This window comes from Rhinatrema bivittatum, chromosome 4 (assembly GCF_901001135.1).
Source record: "Rhinatrema bivittatum chromosome 4, aRhiBiv1.1, whole genome shotgun sequence".
Classification (NCBI taxonomy): domain Eukaryota; kingdom Metazoa; phylum Chordata; class Amphibia; order Gymnophiona; family Rhinatrematidae; genus Rhinatrema; species Rhinatrema bivittatum.
The window spans coordinates 455,787,693-455,807,529 of record NC_042618.1 but is presented as its reverse complement, the minus strand read 5'-3'; the positions used below and the strand labels follow the sequence as shown (position 1 = coordinate 455,807,529).

The following is a 19,837-nucleotide window of genomic DNA, read 5'->3' as shown; positions in this document are numbered from 1 at the left end:
TCACTAAAGAAGACCCTGGAGAAGGACCATTTCTACACAAGAAGCTGGAGGGTAGTGGAATAGATGAAAATCATTTTACAGTAGAAAATGTATGGGAAGAGCTAAAGAATCTGAAAGTGGACAAAGCCATGGGGCCTGATGGGATTCATCCAAGGATTCTGAGGGAGCTCAGAGATGTGCTGGCGGGTCCGCTGTGTGACCTGTTCAATAGATCCCTAGAAACGGGAGTGGTGCCGAGTGATTGGAGAAGAGCGGTGGTGGTCCCGCTTCACAAGAGTGGGAACAGAGAAGAGGCTGGTAACTACAGACCGGTTAGCCTCACTTCGGTGGTGGGAAAAGTAATGGAGTCACTGTTGAAAGAGAGAATAGTGAAATATCTACAGTCCGGAGAATTGATGGACCAGAGGCAGCATGGATTCACCAGGGGAAGATCCTGTCAGACAAATCTGATTGACTTTTTCGACTGGGTAACCAAGGAATTGGATCAAGGAAGAGCGCTAGATGTCATCTACTTGGATTTCAGCAAAGCTTTTGATACGGTTCCGCACAGGAGACTTGTGAATAAAACAAAAAGCTTGGGAGTGAGTACCGAAGTGGTGACCTGGATTGCAAACTGGTTGACGAACAGAAGACAATGCGTGATGGTAAATGGAACTTTCTCTGAAGAAAGAGCGGTTTTAAGTGGTGTACCGCAAGGATCGGTGTTGGGACCGGTCCTGTTCAATATCTTTGTGAGCGACATTGCGGACGGGATAGAAGGTAAGGTTTGTCTTTTTGCGGACGACACTAAGATCTGCAACAGAGTGGACACGCCGGAAGGAGTGGAGAGAATGAGACGGGATTTAAGGAAGCTGGAAGAGTGGTCGAAGATATGGCAGCTGAAATTCAATGCCAAGAAGTGCAAAGTCATGCATTTGGGGAGTGGAAATCCGAATGAACTGTATTCGATGGGGGGGGAAAGGCTGATGTGCACGGAGCAGGAGAGAGACCTTGGGGTGATAGTGTCTAATGATATGAAGTCGGCGAAACAATGCGACAAGGCGATTGCAAAAGCCAGAAGAATGCTGGGATGCATAGAGAGAGGAATATCGAGTAAGAAAAGGGAAGTGATAATCCCCTTGTACAGGTCCTTGGTGAGGCCTCACCTGGAGTACTGTGTTCAGTTCTGGAGACCATATCTACAAAGAGACAAGGACAAGTTGGAGGCGGTACAGAGAAGGGCAACCAGGAAGGTGGAGGGTCTTCATCGGTTGACATACGAGGAGAGATTGAAGAATCTAAATATGTACACCCTGGAGGAAAGGAGGAGCAGGGGTGATATGATTCAAACTTTCAGATACTTGAAAAACTTTAACGATCCAAAGACAATGACAAATCTTTTCCAACAGAAAAAAATCAGCAGAACCAGAGGTCACGAGCTGAGGCTCCAAGGAGGAAGACTAAGAACCAATGTCAGGAAGAATTTCTTCACGGAGAGAGTGGTGGATGCCTGGAATGCCCTTCCGGAGGAAGTGGTGAAGTCCAAAACTGTGAAGCACTTCAAAGGGGCATGGGATAAATATTGTGGATCCATCAGGTCCAGAGGACGCATATAAAGAGCAGGTAGTAAAATACTGCACGGAGCGGCAGTAGCCACAGAGGCATTCACGGAGCGGGATGCCAGTGGCCAGTGGTAGGTGTCCACCTTCATGGAGCGGAAGGATGTAGGGCTGTCATCTCCCAATTAAATAAAAAACAAAAACAAAAAACAAAACAGGGATGGGATCCATCAGGTCTAGAGGACACATATAAAGAGCAGGTAGTAAAATACTGCACGGAGCGGCAGTAGCCACAGAGGCATTCACGGAGCGGGATGCCAGTGGCCAGTGGTAGGTGTCCATATAAAGAGCAGGTAGTAAAATACTGCACAGAGCGGCAGTAGCCACAGAGGCATTCACGGAGCGGGATGCCAGTGGCCAGTGGTAGGTGTCCACCTTCACGGAGCGGAAGGAAGGAGGGCTGTCATCTCCCAATTAAATAAATAATAAAAAAACCCAGGGATGGGATCCATCAGTTCTAGAGGACGCATATAAAGAGCAGGTAGTAAAACACTGCATGGAGCGGCAGTAGCCACAGAGGCATTAACGGAGCGGGATGCCAGTGGCCGGTGGTAGGTGTCCACCTTCACAGAGTAGAAGGATGAAGGGCATCCATCTCCCAATTAAAAAAAGAAAAGAAAAAAAGAAAAAAAAAACAGGGATGGGTTCATGGGCTTATAGGTATTACCAATTATTAGGCTTTTCAATATTTGATGATAGTTAATGTGACTTTCAAGGCATTCTTCACTTTCGGTGCATGTCCGGCATGACTCCTTGCTTCAATGACAGGGGAAAAGAAAAACTGATACTTCACACATTTCCAGCATTGCCCTCTGCTTCATGGCAGAGAGCTATGCTGCCGCTTACCCAACTAATCAAACTTAATATTTCACTTGGAAGCAGCTCCAGCACTGCTCTCTACATTAATGGTGGGGGTGAAAAGGGAATTAGAACATAAGGTTACTAAGAGCCAAGAGAAACAGTTAAGTATGAGAACAAATGTGTGAAGCTTGCTGGGCAGACTGGATGGACCGGTTGGTCTTCTTCTGCCGTCATTTCTATGTTTCTATGTTTCTATATGTAAAGCCACATTACCCTCCACTGCCTCGGGTACAGACTTAGGGGACGATGCAATAAACGTGCGCAGAAAACAGGCGCTGATCACCATCTTGGATCGGGGGGGGGGGGGTTATGGATGTGCGTCCAATCACGTGTTAGGCCATGTGCAGCGGCTGGCGCACGTATGCAATCAGCCCCTTAGATTGAGAGCCCTCTGGGGGACAGGAAATATCTAAATATAACTTGCCTTGAGGAAAGACGAGTAATTAAATCTAAATGCATGTAAACTGCCAGTTGAAATAGCTACGTAATTGAATTGGAGGGGGGAGGAGGGGGGTTGCATCAATTGCAAAGTAATTTGATTTCTTTTGATAGCAGCATAGCTGTTAGTGAGCCAGCCCTGTCACTCCGTAGCAGTGCTGCACACACTGCCAGGCAGAGGGGCTCGGGGTTCAGGTCCTGACTCAGGTCTTCCGGGCCCCTGGGTCAGCCAGGGCTGGGGGAAGTCATAGTCCTTGTAAAATGGTGACACCTAGTGGTCAGATTTAGGGTATATGCTTTCAGGGTCCAAAAGGCTTGTCACTGCAGCTACTGGGCTGAAGTAGGTTGGGAGGAGATACAAGAAAATAAGGGGAAAATGCTCAGGTGCTTGTGAATGAGGACTCATGGCACCTAACCCTAACCCCAATTTCTAACTGAACTGGGCCCCCTAAAGGAGAAAGAGGAAACTGCCTTGTCAAAATAACCCCTAACATATCTGATATTAATCACCAAGGGCTGGAATCACTAAGGTGTAGAGATGTGAATCGTGTCCTCCCCCTCCCAGCCGATTTCGGCTGGGAGGGGGAGGGAATCGTATTGTTGCCGTTTGGGTGTTTAAAATATCGTGAAAATCGTTAAAATCGTGAACCGGCACACTAAAACCCCCTAAAACCCACCCCCGACCCTTTAAATTAAATCCCCCACCCCAAATGCCTTAGTTAATACTTCATCAACTTTGGGAGGGAAGTACTTACTTGCCCTAAACCAATGGCAGGAAAACCGGCACACTAAAACCCCCTAAAACCCACCCCCGACCCTTTAAATTAAATCCCTCACCCTCCCGAACCCCCCCCCCCCCCAAATGCCTTAAATTACCTGGGGGTCCAGCGGCGGTCCGGAACGGGCTCCTGCAATTGAATTGTGTTGTCTTCAGCCGGCGCCATTTTGCAAAATGGCGGCCGCAAAATGGCGGCGGCCATAGACCAACACGATTCGACTGCAGGAGGTTGTTCTGGACCCCCGCTGGACTTTTGGCAAGTCTTGTGGGGGTCAGGAGGCCCCCCCAAGCTGGCCAAAAGTCCCTGGGGGTCCAGCGGGGGTCCGGGAGCGATCTCCTGCCGCGAATCGTTTTCCATACGGAAAATGGCGCCGGCAGGAGATCGACTGCAGGAGGTCATTCAGCGGGGGTTCCGGACCGCCGCTGAACGACCTCCTGCAGTCGATCTTCTGCCGGCGCCATTTTCCATACGGAAAACGATTCGCGGCAGGAGATCGCTCCCGGATCCCCGCTGGACCCCCAGGGACTTTTGGCCAGCTTGGGGGGGCCTCCTGACCCCCACAAGACTTGCCAAAAGTCCAGCGGGGGTCCAGAACAACCTCCTGCAGTCGAATCGTGTTGGTCTATGGCCGCCGCCATTTTGCAGCCGCCATTTTGCAAAATGGCGCCGGCTGAAGACAACACAATTCAATTGCAGGAGCCCGTTCCGGACCGCCGCTGGACCCCCAGGTAATTTAAGGCATTTGGGGGGGGGGGTTCGGGAGGGTGGGGGATTTAATTTAAAGGGTCGGGGGTGGGTTTTAGGGGGTTTTAGTGTGCCAGTTTTCCTGCCATTGGTTTAGGGCAAGTAAGTAAGTTCCTGCCCTCCCCCTTCCCCAGATTTACGATTTTTTAACGATAAATCGGGGGAATTGGTATTGTATCGTGGCCCTAACGATTTTTGACGATTTAAAATATATCAGACGATATTTTAAATCATCAAAAAACTATTCACATCCCTACTAAGGTGTTGCTCCTGTTCTGTGTGTATGTACATCACCCTTCCCCCTTTTACAGGGCACCCCTGCATTAGTCAAGCAGACCCACCTTTTCCATCGGGGGTGGGGGTTGAGGGCATCCTTCCATTGGGAGGCAACACAGCTGCCACCCCCAAGGGGGTCACTCACAGAGTCTCTCCATGGAAAGTCTCCACACGATGAGTGTTTTTCCAAAGCAAAATTACACTTTTACTGACAAAAAGAAGAACGTTTTGTGATACGATTTGTCCCACTTCAACTCCTCCTACCCCTAGATAAACAGCAGTTCTTTAGAGTTTCAACAAGCAACAGAAGCCAGCCACAGCTCCCTATGCTGCTTAAGAGCAATCGGTGAGATTTGGCTTCCTGACCATTCATTCACACCGCTTCCTCCTCAGAACGTGGTAGGAATGCAGAACTCCTTCTGCTCCCACTAAGCAAACAGTATCACATAATCTGGTTGGTGCCTTCAGCCTCCTAGACGCACTTCCTTGTCCCATGACCAGGGCCAAGCCCCGTCCAGAGCAATGCTGGCAGCAATGTCCCTTCTGGAATCATCCACTCTGACCAAGTGAGAGAGCAAACCCTATTCTCTCGGAGGAAAGAAATGGTACTGTGCCCTTTTCTCTCCAGAACCCGGGGAGCACCGGCCCCTTGCTGCCTCCCTATTGCTCCTCTCAGTCAATGGATCCTCCCAGTGACTTGTGGAGTTACCTTCATCGATGTTGGACAGTGACCCTTACGCTTAAAACTAACCCTGCTCCCATAGACTCTCCCTTTTCTGAAAATGTCCACATTGACTCCTGCGGTGAAAGCAAAACAGGCTTTACATGTGTCTATGCAGGAAAATATAGTTTAGTGAATCAAGACCTAAGGGCTACCGATCCTTGTGTTCAGTTTCAAGTATGTAAGTGACATATGTAAACTGGCAGCTATTACAACTTCTATAAATGATCCCTTTTTTATTTGAAATTTTCCAGATGCCACATTAATGATTTCTCTGTATTTGAACTACTCTTTGTATTACTTGCAATATATCTAATGATTGCATTGCAAAAATGATATTTTTTACCAATAAAACTTATTTTCTTAAAAAACAAAACAAAACAAAACTGGCTCTCTCATATTTCAGACTCAAAACGGAAGCAAAACATTTGCTTCTGACATGGTCATTTCCTGATAGATTTAATACTTAAAAAAATAATAACAGTGGGGAATATTGAGTTTCATTATTTTGTGAACAGGCTGGAAATGAACTGGCTTCTAACACAAAATTGATCCAAACTTGTGCTTTTTGCAATGATTTTTCCCAATCTAAAGCATTCAACATTAAATATAGACAGCTAGTTTTCAAGTTCTCTACAAAAGGGTGTGCATGGTAAAGTACATGAAATCTGTTCTTAAACAGGTAACAAACATTTAGGATTGAAGAGAACAATTTCTAAATGATTTTACCCAGCTATCTAAGTAGTGACCCAGGTAAAACTGGAGTTTAAAATTGCTCTTCCTTTCTGCATGTGAAAGTACCCAAGCTATTTCACAGATCAGGTACTAGTACCTGTACTGCAAAGGAGTGGGGCCAGCCAGTAACACACAGGTGCAAAGTCCATGGGTACCGAATTACCCGTAGTGCCAGACACATCCTGGATTTTCAAATGGGAAAATCTGCGCAGAGAAATTCCCTTTGAAAATTAGCAGGTGGGTCTGGGGGTACAAAAGCACCTATGAGCTTGCAAGCTAGTAAATGAAGAGCCAGATCTTTTTTCTCCTTAAGGATCGGTATGCATGCCACTTTAAAATGCTGAACAGAAAACATGATTTGACAACAGCAAAACGGAGCTTGTGTTCTGGTGAGATCAATTTTTAGATTAATTGCCTGCCTGCCATAGCTCATAATATATTTCAGTGCACAAGTCTCATTGCTGGAGCCTGCCAAATTGAACATCTATCACCAGCTGGTAATATTCCATCAACACTGAGAGTTTTAAGTATGCTTGTTCCTGGATTGTTTTTTCGTACAAGGTATTAAAATAAGAACAGCTGACCCAGTAAGAAAACTATGGGGTTCAATTCAACCCCAAGAGATTTGTATCTCTCAGCTGGCAAATAGAGGCCAATTATCTACAACCATAAAAGGGGGTGGTTGACTACTGATCAAATGCTTTTTGATTTTCAGATAATGTGCTGGTGGTAGGGGAGGGGTGTGTCCTTCCTCAGTACTTATATACTCAGCTGGTGGGCAGGCAAGTCTAAGGTATCATGGACCACCGCTCAACTGTACAGCATTTATAATCCCCCCACCCATAAAGCATAAAGGCTGCAGAAGCTGGAAGAGACCTGCCAGCCCAGGTAGATTTACTAGCAGAGTAAGCACATTTTTGGACCTTACAGGCAGGTCCATTTCTTTATGTTTATGTTACAGGCAGCCCATAGATTTAGAGGTGTTTGGCAACCCCGACTACTGGGTTCTTTTCTGCCTCTGTGCCCACCCCCATAGGGTTACTTGTCCATCTAGATATGGGACTCGGGTTTGCCTATTGGTGATCTCAAACCCAAATACATTTGCTCCTGCGCAGAACAGGACCATCTGGACAAACTCCCTCTTGTAGCTGTGGAACTCCTATTTTTCCTGTGGGAGGAACAAAACTAATTTTTATTTCCTTAACTCTCATGGAAAACTCCCAGGGAAGATCATGGGAGCCGTGCAGTTCTATGGTCTCTCTTTTTAATCTAACCCGTTCCATTGGAACGAAATAGGGAGGAAAAGAGTGTCAGGAAACAGCTATGAAATAGACCCATTTCAGAGCCCTTTTTTTACTCTTTAAAAAAGACAATACCACAATTACCATGGTGTGCATACCAGAATTGAAGATGAAACACATCCAGTGTATCTAACAGTGTATCTACTCTTTTATGCCCATTGCAGGAGATGCCAAACCTCCCACAAGTGAATATTTCATCCCAAGACAGAAGGGAATGCACGGGTACATTCAGTCTGACCAGAGCTTTCATCTCCCAGATCTATGAGAACTCGTATAGAAGCCTGGTCTCCCCTATACACCACCCCCACTCGCCCCAGGAAAGCCGATCAAAGTCACCCCACAAATGACCCCCACATCTTATCCCATCTGTGCTTGAAAAGGGGGCACTAGCAATCTCTTCTCTCTCCTGCCCCACCAGTGCCAAAATCTGAAACAGCACCGGCTGTGGCTAGCGCCATTTTGGGTGACAGTATCAGCCATGGATGCGATGATAGGCTGTTGGTGATGAAGAGGAAGGGGAAGGGGGAGGGGGGGGGGTGGCAGAGGGTGTTGACTGACTTCTTTTTTCTGATTCATAATGAGAGCAGGGCTGGCCCTTTTAAAATGAAAAGCAAACAAAATGTTGTTCATTTTTCTTTTGGTTAGGTTTAAAAGCAAAAGCAAACAAAATAGTGAATTTCTGGCACCTGGGCCATTGCAGAGTCAGCAGCGAATGACCATCACGCCTGAGCCAGTGTCTACAGGTCTGTGACTGGACACTTCCAGGCACCTCCACTTGTACACATTGCCACAGGATTCAGCCAGAATCCAACCCTGAGGGTCCGCCCTGTACAAAAATCAAAGGCACAAAAACTAGTGCATGTAAGCACAGCAAGCTGACCAGAGATGTGTCAAGGCCACATTATCAGGACCATATTCCTTATCCGTATTGCCATCCTAGTAGTCAGCCATGGAGCATGACGGCTTGTAAGGCACCAGTCATCATTCGAGTCAGTTTTTTAAATTTCCTTCTTTGTACTCCACTCTCTTGAGTACATGAGCATACAGGATCCTCCATTTAGTTTGCACCCTGATCCCTCCCAGCCCATGTTTATAACTGCAAATCCATGATTTTCCAGCGCGCACACAAGCCACTCTCCTGTGCACGTGATTCATTAAAAAAAATATTCAAATTAGGGCTCGCAGTAAAAAGAGGCGCTAGGAACACTAGCGCGGCCCTAGTGCCTCTTTTTTTGACAGAAGCGGCGGCTGTCAGCGAGTTTGACAGCTGATGCTCAATTTTGCCGGCATTGGTTCTCAAACCCGCTGACAGCCACGGTTCAGAAACCAGACGCTGGCAAAATTGAGCGTCCGGTTTTCAACCCGCGAGCCATGGACTGATTTAAATTTTTTTTTTTAATTATTTAAAATTATTTTTAACTTTGGGACCTCTGACTTAATATCGCTATGTTCCCTGTACGTACTAGGATCAGTCCAGACTGTGGGTTATGCTCCCATTCCAGCAGGTGGAGTCAGAATCAAAAGCTCGAGGGGAGGTCCTATATGACCTCACACCTTGTGCCTCAATCCTCAGTATCTTCTGACTCCAGCAGGTGTGAGCAGGGGACTGACCAGTCCCCATCACAGGTTTTTAGGTTTTAGGCCTTATTTCCTGTATTTTTGAGGAATCAAGAATTTAAAAAAAATAAAATAAAAAAATGTAATAGTTCTTTAAATCTTAGTGGGATAATTGTTTGTTGGGTAGAGAGGAACTTGCTGACTAACTGTCTCTCTGTTCCTTTCCCCTAGTCGTTTCTCACTGTCGTTTTTGGTAAGTGTTTAAAAAAAAAAAAAAAAAAGTTTTTCTTTCAGGTTTCCCTCTTGCCAGTTTTCTCGGCACTGGAGGACGACGACATTTGTTGTTTTTCAGTCAGTTTTTCTGACTGCTAGCTTTCAAGACACCCCTACCTCCCCCTTCCTAACTAATTTGTTTTTGTTTACCGACCCGCGGCCCCGTGACGCAACATTCCCCGGGGCCGCCGGCTTCTGGGAGGTCCTTTCCCCGGCAGCTATCTCGGTCGGTAGGAGGGGGTCGAGGGTTTTTCGGCCGTTGGTTTTCAGAGCGCCGGGGTTCTTTTTCTTCAACTGCCGCGCCGCCTAGTTTCCTGCCTCTCCGAGAGAAGGGGTTTTTCCCTTCTCATGCCGCGAACGTCGGTTTGTTCGATTTGTGGCCGTTTGGGGAGCCGCCTCTCCACTGAGGGACTGTGCTCTGACTGCGTTCATACCGATATGGTAGACGCACCGGCTGGAGATGGCACAGGAAATTTAACGGAGGAGAGCACTTGTAAGCAGCGGCAGGCCCCGTTCCCGCTAAGTGCGGGAACGGCGGCCATTTTGTTTTCGGAAGATGAGGCTGGAGTCTCAGACTGTGAGGAAGAGAAGGATCCTATTCCTTTACAGACTCCTGTTTTGACGACCACAGGGGCCCAGGGACAACATCTTACTCTTGGGGGACTCCCTGGGGGAATTCCTCCGGGTTTACCAGGATTTTCCCCGGAATTCATCATCCTGATGCATCGCGCCTTTTTGCAAACCAGCGCTCAGTCTTTGTTATCTCCCTCGGAGCCTCCTGCCAAAGTTCCACGTATAGATCCCTCACTAGGGGGTCCTTCCTTACAGGGTTCAAACCAACCGATAGCTACGGCGCAGATGCCACTCAGATCTCTTTCGGGTCCGTCTCAGGGATCTCCAATAGTCCCAGGGGGGGATGTCAATCCAGATTCAGCTGGTGATGATCTTTCTCTCTCAGTGCAGGTAGAGGGAGACGATCCGAGGGTGCTACGCATCTTCCAAGCGGATGAGTTAGAGAGCCTCATTCCATATATTCTCCAGGAAATGGACATTGATCCCCCCCGGATCCAATGCCTTCGGATCCCAAGGTAAAGAAAGGGGACCCTCTCCTTGCGGGGCTTCGGCCCTTGGCAAAAGCGTTTCCTACGCACCCCAGCTTTCTACAACTCATTTCCAGGGAGTGGGATACACCAGAAGCCTCCCTCAGGGTAAGCAGAGCCATGGAGAAACTGTATCCTCTCCCGATGGATTTTCTGGATCTTTTAAAGGTACCGGCAGTTGATTCTGCGGTCTCGGCGGTTACAAAGAGCACCACCATTCCGGTTACTGGTGGTACGGCTTTAAAGGACCTACAGGATAGGAAATTGGAAGTCTACCTTAAGAGGATTTTTGAGGTTTCGGCTCTCGGAGTTCGGGCTGCCATTTGTACCGCCCTCGCGCAGAGGGCTGGCTTACGTTGGGTACAACAACTCCTCACCTCTCAAGATCTTCCTGCCGCCGAGGCTCATCAGGTAGATAGATTAGAGTCCGTGATGGCATACGGTGCGGACGCACTGTATGACCTTCTCAGGGTTCTCTCTCGATCAATGGTGGCGGCTGTTTCGGCCCGCCGTCTCCTATGGCTCCGCAACTGGTCAGCAGATTCCTCTTCCAAGACACGTCTCGGTTCATTGCCTTTTAAGGGCAAGTTCCTTTTTGGTGAAGATTTGGACCAGATAATCAAATCTCTGAATGAGAACGCGGTACATAAGCTTCCGGAGGATAGACCCCGGTCAGCTAGATCATTCAGTTTCTCTAGAAACCGTTCCCGGAACCAGAGGCGCTCTCGAACGAACAGACAACAACCGATATCGAGGACTCCCTCCTACCGCTCACAAGGATGGAATCGGTCCTTTCGAGGGCGACGTCCGGGAAGAGAGACTACGGCTCCCCGCTCAGCCTCCAAGCCAGCACAATGATGCCAAGTTAGCCCACGGGCTGATCCCGCGGGTGGGGGGCCGGATCTCTCTCTTTTACGAAGCGTGGTCCAGAGTCACCACGGACCAGTGGGTCTTGGACATATTAAAACAAGGTTACGCGTTGGATTTTGTCCGCGCCCCCAAAGACAGATTTCTTTTCTCCCCTTGCGTTTCGCTTCACAAACAGCAAGCCGTACGCCAGACTCTACAACGCTTGCGGGCCCTAGGGGCAATAAGGCCAGTATCCGTCACCGAGTTGGGACGAGGTCAATACTCCATCTACTTCGTAGTACCCAAGAAGGAGGGCACTTTTCGACCCTTTCTGGATCTCAAAACCGTCAACAGAGCGCTTCGGGTCCCACGCTTCCGCATGGAAACGCTCAGATCGGTGTTAGCTGCGGTCCATCGGGGAGAATTTCTAGCCTCATTGGACTTGACGGAGGCGTACCTCCATATTCCGATCCATCCGGATTTCCAAAAGTATCTGCGTTTCAAGATACTGGGACAGCATTTCTAATTCAAAGCGCTGCCTTTTGGCCTAGCAACGGCTCCTCGAGTATTTACGAAAGTAATGGTCGTAGTCGCAGCGGCACTTCGCCGGGAAGGGATCCGGGTGCATCCGTATCTAGACGACTGGCTCATTCGGGCAAAGTCCCAAAGCCAGGGGGTCCAGGCTGTGGACCGAGTAGTGTCCTTGCTTCAATCGCTGGGCTGGATAATCAACTACGACAAGAGCCACCTAACACCCTCTCAGTCAATAGACTTTCTGGGCGCTCACTTCGACACAAGGGAAGGAAAGGTGTTCTTGCGTCCAGAACGGGCGCAATCATTGAGAGAGCAGGTTTTTCGATTCTTGACACTCCAAGTTCCAACAGCCTGGGATTACCTCCAGGTTCTGGGAACGATGGCCTCAACGATAGACCTTGTACCTTGGGCGTTTGCGCACCTCCGACCTCTACAGAAGGCGCTGTTATACCGGTGGAAGCCAGTATCTCGAGATTACAGTGCGATTCTGCCAATTCCCCCAGCGGCGAGACTCAGTCTCCATTGGTGGCTGGATCCTCGCTCCTTGGCTCGAGGAGTTTCTTTGGAAACGTCGGACTGGTTGATGGTTACTACAGATGCCAGCCTCTCAGGTTGGGGGGCGGTATGTCAATCGAGTTCCATCCAAGGCATTTGGACGAAGGAACAGAAACAGTGGTCCATCAACCGGTTGGAGACAAGGGCAGTACGTCTTGCTCTACAGGGATTCCTTCCACTGGTTCGTCGGCGAGCAGTCAGGATCCTCTCGGACAATGCAACTGCAGTATCGTACATCAACCGTCAGGGAGGCACAAGGAGTCGCCTGGTCGCGTGGGAAGCGGAAAAGTTAATGCAGTGGGCGGAGCGACACTTAATCCGCTTAGCGGCCTCTCACATTGCAGGTATAGACAACGTACAGGCGGATTTCCTCAGCCGTCAACGTCTGGATCCAGGAGAGTGGGAACTCTCCAGGGAAGCGATGTTTCTGATAGAGAGGTGTTGGGGTCGTCCTCACGTGGACCTCATGGCCACTGCCAAAAACGCAAAGGCTCCGCGCTTCTTCAGTCGCAGGCGGGAACACGGTGCGGAGGGAGTAGATGCCCTGGTACTTCCGTGGCCCAAACAGGTCCTCCTTTATATTTTTCCCCCGTGGCCCCTGGTGGGGAGAGTGCTCCGTCGGATAGAGAATCACCCAGGACCGGTAATTCTGGTAGCTCCAGAGTGGCCAAGGAGACCGTGGTTCGCGGATCTTCTTCATCTAGCTTGCGAGGGACCGATTCGTCTCGGACACATTCCTCGACTTCTAAAGCAGGGGCCCATATTTTTAGAGAGGGCAGATCGCTTCTGTCTTGCGGCCTGGCTTTTGAGAGGCGCAAGCTGAGGCGTCAAGGATATCCAGAAGCGGTTATTTCCACCTTATTGCGGTCTAGAAAGTCTTCCACCTCCATTACCTACGTGCGGATATGGAAGGTTTTTGAGGATTGGTGTGTGACCCGTTCCATTTTTCCGGGTCGCGCCTCAGTGAATCAGATTTTAGCTTTCCTCCAGACCGGACTTGAGATGGGTCTTGCCTATAACTCCCTTCGAGTGCAGGTATCGGCGTTGGGAGCATTGTTGCAGTCTGGTTCTCTCTCGTCGCTGTACTCTCACCCGGATATCCTCCGTTTTCTCAGGGGTGTACGTCATCTGAAACCTCCTTCCAGATCACCCTGTCCGTCTTGGAGTCTTAACTTGGTGCTCGAGGCTCTCGGAGGTCCTCCATTTGAGCCTTTACGGGGGGCCACCATCAAAGACCTCACTTTAAAGACTACTTTTCTTGTGGCCATAAGTTCCGCGAGACGTATCTCGGAACTTCAAGCTTTGTCTTGCCGAGAACCTTATCTCCGTTTTTCGGATGACGGAGTTTCCATACGGATGGTACCTTCTTTTCTCCCAAAGGTGGTTTCTTCTTTCCACTTGAATCAGTCGGTAGAACTCCCTTCCTTCTTACCGTCAGATTCCAGACAGCTCCGTAGTCTGGATGTAAAGAGATGTCTAATGCAGTATTTGGCATCCACTAATGACTTCCGTCTTTCAGATCATCTTTTTGTTCTATGGTCGGGCCCCAGAAGGGGGTCACATGGCTTCTAAAACAACCATCGCCCGATGGCTCAAGGGGGCAATTGCTGCTGCATATATAGGAAAGGGGCGCCCTCCGCCTATAGGAGTTAAGGCACACTCCCTTAGGGTGCAAGCTGCTTCGTGGGCAGAAAGTTTGTCCGTGTCCTCTCAAGAGATTTGCAGAGCGGCCACCTGGAAGTCCTTGCATACATTCTCTCGACACTATCGTCTGGATGTTCGTGCTCCGGGTTTCGGATCCTTCGGCGGTAGTGTTTTGAGAGCAGGGCTGTTATCGGCCCACCCGGAGTAGGGAAGCTTTGGTACATCCCACAGTCTGGACTGATCCTAGTACGTACAGGGAAAAGAAAATTATTCCTTACCTGCTAATTTTCGTTCCTGTAGTACTCAGGATCAGTCCAGACACCCTCCCTGGTGATTGGGATTTATTTAGGGATAAGCCTCTGCTCTCTAAGTCTACTCTTTTTTCTTCTCCTAATCTAGCCCTGGGGCTCCAGGGCTCATTGTTTCACAGTTTGGTTTACAAGTTCCATGTTGGAGTTGTTTTATCAGTTTTTTAATCTTCGTTCATTCTTGTTGAATAAGTGTTATTCTTGATTCCTCCGTCTCTTCTCTTTGGCTTTGTAAGTCTAGTTACTGAGGATTGAGGCACAAGGTGTGAGGTCATATAGGACCTCCCCTCGAGCTTTTGATTCTGACTCCACCTGCTGGAATGGGAGCATAACCCACAGTCTGGACTGATCCTGAGTACTACAGGAACGAAAATTAGCAGGTAAGGAATAATTTTCTTATATTAAGTTGGAGGGTGTACTGTGCACTTATATTAAGTTGGAGGGTGTACTGTGCACTTTCCCGGTGCCGGCCGAAATTAACGCCTACCTTTGGGTAGGCGCTAATTTCTGAAAGTAAAATGTGCGGCTTGGCATTTGCATGTTGCGGGCGCTATTAGTTTCGGGGGGGTTGGACGCGCATTTTCGACACGCTATTACCTCTTACTGAATAAGGGGTAAAGCTAGCGAGTCGAAAACGTGCATCCAAACGCGCTATTACCCCTTACTGAATAAGGGGTAAAGCTAGGATGTCGAAAACGCACATCCAAACGCAGGTTAACAGTGCACGCTGCCGGAGCGCACTGTACTGTATCGGCCTGAGTGAAAGCTTGGCTTGATTCATTCATTTGGCTTGGCTTTTATTTCATGGCATGTTTTTTTTTTTTTCAGTTAATTTCATTCATTTTGGTAGTTTATGCACATAAATTCCATTTTGCAGAAGTAAAATTGAATTTTAAGTGCCTAAGTTGTGCTTACACACAAGCACATTTTACACATGAAGAAAATTTACAAGTATAAACTACCAAAATGAAATAAAACAAATGCACATCCCTATATATATAGATGTGAAATCTGTGCAGCAAGATCACCTAGCCATGGACATCAGACATGAATGACCAAACAGTGGACTCAGTTTAACTGAATTGGCTATGCCTAGCTTTTCAAGGGCTTTTATTTATTTATTTTTTAAAAAATAAAAATAGGAAAGGTGTACACCTAATTAACCTGGGCACAAAAAAAGAAACAAAAGCTATACCTGAATTGACAATCACCATAACATCTGATACCAACGATCAGATTAGTAGTTTAACCCATAAAACGCAACAGAACTCTATAATAATGTGTGTCTGGGGTACTTGGCTGGCATCGATCTGGATCAGAGCACTAATCCTCATTATTTTTAAGGATTTCATATTTTGCTGTCTCCTAAAGGATGGTGCATTTTCCTTGCTGCACAGCACTGGCATGTATTGTTGCTACTACGACACGACTACCGTGGACATAAATAGGTTTGGAAACTTTACTGTTTGCTTTCTCCGTGAAGTCATTTCATACAATAGCAATGATGCGGTTGCTGTGTTAGTCCACTCAAAGGCATGGAAAGTAAAGGTCAGTCAACAAAAACTAAAAATACAAGGAGGCACCTTTTCAATAGACTAACTTAGTGCATTTTTTGAGCAAATTTTAAGAGCTACCCTCCCTTCTTCAGGTTTGGATCTGACGACGAGGATGTAGCTCCAAAAAGATGGTCAAGAGATGTTCTTAGTCCAATATAAAAAAGGTATCACCTTACTGAGATTTTGGGCGGTTGATTGATCTTCCTTTCTGCATATTATAACAAACAAACAAAAAAAAAGCTTGTAGGATATCTTTCACACACCCTGGCCTTGCCCCCCTCCACCTCTAGCACACCCCAGGAGATCAATATCATACCTTATTCCGGAATCCAGAGTATTTTCCAATATTATTTCAGTTTTCTCACCGTATCTTGCTCAGTTACTCGTTGTTGCTGTCATGAACAAGTCTACACCTCCACCCAGTGGGAGGTTGTTTGGCAGACGAGAAGCAAAACCATGCATTTCAGACTGCTGAACCCAGACGTGCATATTACATAGCGTATTAGGCTGCACTTTGGTTTCTACCACTTCCCATATTTTACCGCAGAATACTTCAGTTGTACTTCAATGACTGCCTGCTGGGTTTTGTTTTTTTTTGGGTTTTTTTTTAAGATGACTACGTGTTGCTATGGGCAGGAGCTCCAGTAAACCGTATAAACAAATACATTAAGCTGACCTGTGGTTCACGAGCACATTAGGTGATTAATGTTGTTTGCAGTTACTGTAGACAGAGTATATACGAGGATAACCCGGGTAACACCCAGCCAGCATGCCCTATATAGACACTTCATTCCTCAAGGCTTTGTCATTACTAAAATGATTATCCATTTAAAAGCCTGCCTCCTTATGCTTTTTCTCTTTTTTCAACTGATATTCTCCCATCCCCTCACTTACTAAATTATGCAAGCAGGAATGTGAAATTCTCTTACGCTGGACAAAGGTGCATTCTGAGACACAGTTATAGAATAAGAATGTAAATAATTGAGAACTGGCAAGCAACATTTTTGTGCAAACATCCTGTTATGCCAGGTGAGACCACGACCGGACCTGGGCCTTTGCAAATGTATATTGCAGGCATGGTTTTTATCTTTTCAAATGTTAAGAGAACTTTGGAGTAGAAAAAAAAAATATCACATTTTGTTAAGAGCGTTCACTCGGATTTTTCAGGTTGATCTTGTGTACCTAAAGCTCTTATGTTAAAAGGCAGGAGATTCAAATGTCTTCTTTACAACGGATCCTATACAGAACTCACTACTATTTATATTTACTTAGGATCTCACAGCTGAAACCCAGATCACTCCCTAACTACCCCTAGCTTGCACAAGGATCACAGCTTGGTTGTAATTTATTTGAAAAAATATATTTACAAAATGTATAACCCGCACATGACAATGCAGTTCATGGCCACTTACAAATAATTGTTACATAGATAAATCAAGAAGCATAGATGACATATTAAAAAGGATACACTCATAAGAGAGAAACACATTCATTATACTAGGGATGCCCGTATTTACTTCCTTTCAAGCTTTTTAAGTCTTCATATTAAATCAACTTTTTCTTTTTAATTAAGATTTCACTTTGCACCAGGCTTTTTGAGGATTAAAAGTGTGCACATATTCTCACTTTTATTTTAATTTGGAGTTTCCAGTTATCACACACAATTATCTTTCATGTATATTTCATATTAGACTGCTCATTTATCAACAATGAGTTTGTGATCTAGCTACTTAATACAAGACATCAGTTTTCAGAGTGGTTGGTTTAGCTATTTTGTCAAATGAGAATAAGTTAATACTCCCAGTTATTTGCTATTAATGCGTCAAGAGAAAATATTGCAAGTGCAGGTAAGTGTACTCTTATAAACGTTAACAGCATCCCTACATAAATATATTTAAAATAGCTAGTAAATGTAATATTCTCTAAAAAGAAAGGGCAAACTAAAATCCTCCCAATGCTTTAGTGAAGAAAGACAGCTTATCTAAATTCAGTTATGGCCAAACTAATTACAAATAGTTCTGGAAGACTTTGTCATGTTTTCCATTTTCCACTCGTTTTCAAACAGGACTGACACCCATATTCCAAACACTCAGGCCGATACAGTAAAGTTCGCAGGAGAGCAGTGTCCTGTGCGCGCGATACAGTAAAACAAAATATTTAAATTAGGGCCCGCGGTAAAAAGAGACGCTAGGAACACTAGCGCGTCCCTATGGCCTCTTTTTGGACAGGAGCAGCGGCTGTCAGCGGGTTTGACAGCCGACGCTCAATTTTGCCGGCATGGGTTCTTGAGCACTCTGACAGCCACGGGTTCGGAAACTGGACGCCAGCAAAATTGAGCATCCGGTTTTCAACCCGTGAGTTTTTTTTTTATTATTATTATTTTTAACTTTTGGGACCTCCAACTTAATATTGCCAAGATATTAAGTTGGAGGGTGCATAGAAAAGCAGTTTTTACTGCTTTTCTGTGCACTTTCCTGGCACCAGCAGAAATTAATGCCTACCTTTGGGTAGGCGCTAATTTCTTAAAGTAAAATGTGCGGCTTGGCTGCACATTTTACTTACTGCATTGCGCGGGAATGACTAATAGGGCCATCAACATGCATTTGCATGTTGCGGGTGCTATTAGTTTCGGGGGAGGGGGGGTTGGACGCGTGTTTTTGACGCACTATTACCCCTTACTGAATAAGGGGTAAAGCAAGCAGGTCGAAAACGCGGGACCAAATGCAGGTTAACAGTGTGCTCCACCGGAGCGCATTGTACTGTATCGGCCTGTAAGTTTGCATGGCCTTCTCTTCTCTTCCTAATACATACCCACATCCTTCCAATCTTCTCTCAACACAATTATCCACTCTGCACCCAAAGCCAGGGCCAGCCTTGGGGAAGAGGAGAAATATAGGCACAGCTCAACCCACCACATTATAATTTTATCATTGCAGGGTGCCCCTAGCCACACCTCCGTATTTTATTCCCCCCTTCAGCCCCTAATCCATTTTCTGCTTCATCCACTCAAGTCTCCACAGATCTCCTCCTGCTTACTCTTCAGGGCCACTTCTCTACCTTTCCCCTCATGCATATCTCAAACATTGATGCAGTCATTCTTTTCCATCTTTTTGGCAGGGCTAGCTCATTACCGTTGTGGTTTTACTCTTCGCAGATTGCTTTTTCCATGCCTTAACTTCCTCCTTTCCCTCCCCAGGTCTGTCTGTGTATGACTGGAGAATCTGGATTTTCCATAATTTTCAAATGGGGAAAGAAAAACTTTGGGAATTGATTAAAATATTTTCTGGCTAGGAGTGGGATTCTATTCATTGGAAAAAAGCTGAGCTCCAGAATGAATCTCCTGTGAGTTGGGGATAAGCCTACAAAGAAATAAAATTGTCTCCTCTTTAAAATCTTAAATTGCCTAGTAATAATATGAGTGCTGGTTTAACAAATTTGAATTCCATTAAAACAAGCAACAAATTGTTTTTAAGAAGGTAATAAAAATGTAATCCTGTTATACAATGGAAAGCCCCCTCCCTCCCATCATATGTTGAAGGAGATTGTTCTGGAACTGCACGGTAATCTCTCTACAACCCACCCTTGTGGTCAATTCCAAATCCATGGGCGTCTGTGCTCCTGCGCTAATAAAATGTTATTAACCATACATGGCTCTCAAAGGGAAGCTTAGCTTGCTGGGCACTGTAATGGTGAGAAGCTGCTGCAGTTTCCAGCTGCCTTTGGCAAACATAGCTTAAGTTCTGACCTGTGTGCTAGATACATTTCTACCAGAGATCTAAACATACCATCTAATGACGACACCGACACTTTAATGCACACTAAGTCTAAATGTTAACAACTCTGCTTTTGCAGTTAATTGGCAGCAAGGGTTTCAGTATTTTATACTATGCTGAAGAAGACAGCTTAAGCAATGTTATTACAGAAGAAATAAAAGGAGAAATTCTTACCTGGTAATTTCCTTGAATCCTGACCCAAGGGTTTCCACTTCCCAACCCAGACACAGAGGAA

General features: G+C 46.4%; 2 protein-coding genes across 2 annotated transcripts in view; one reads left to right on the top strand and one right to left on the bottom strand.

The window, feature by feature from the left end:
- LOC115089116 overlaps positions 1–16,380 on the bottom strand; it is a 378,685-nt gene extending 362,305 nt beyond the window's left edge. Inside the window, exon 1 of the mRNA XM_029597089.1 lies at positions 16,146–16,380. The gene's annotated coding sequence lies outside the window, so the exon portion shown is untranslated. The remainder of the gene's footprint in view (positions 1–16,145) is intronic.
- Positions 1–19,837, top strand: part of METTL25 (methyltransferase like 25) — a 265,950-nt gene that overhangs the window by 14,851 nt on the left and 231,262 nt on the right. The gene's annotated exons all lie outside the window — the stretch shown is intronic.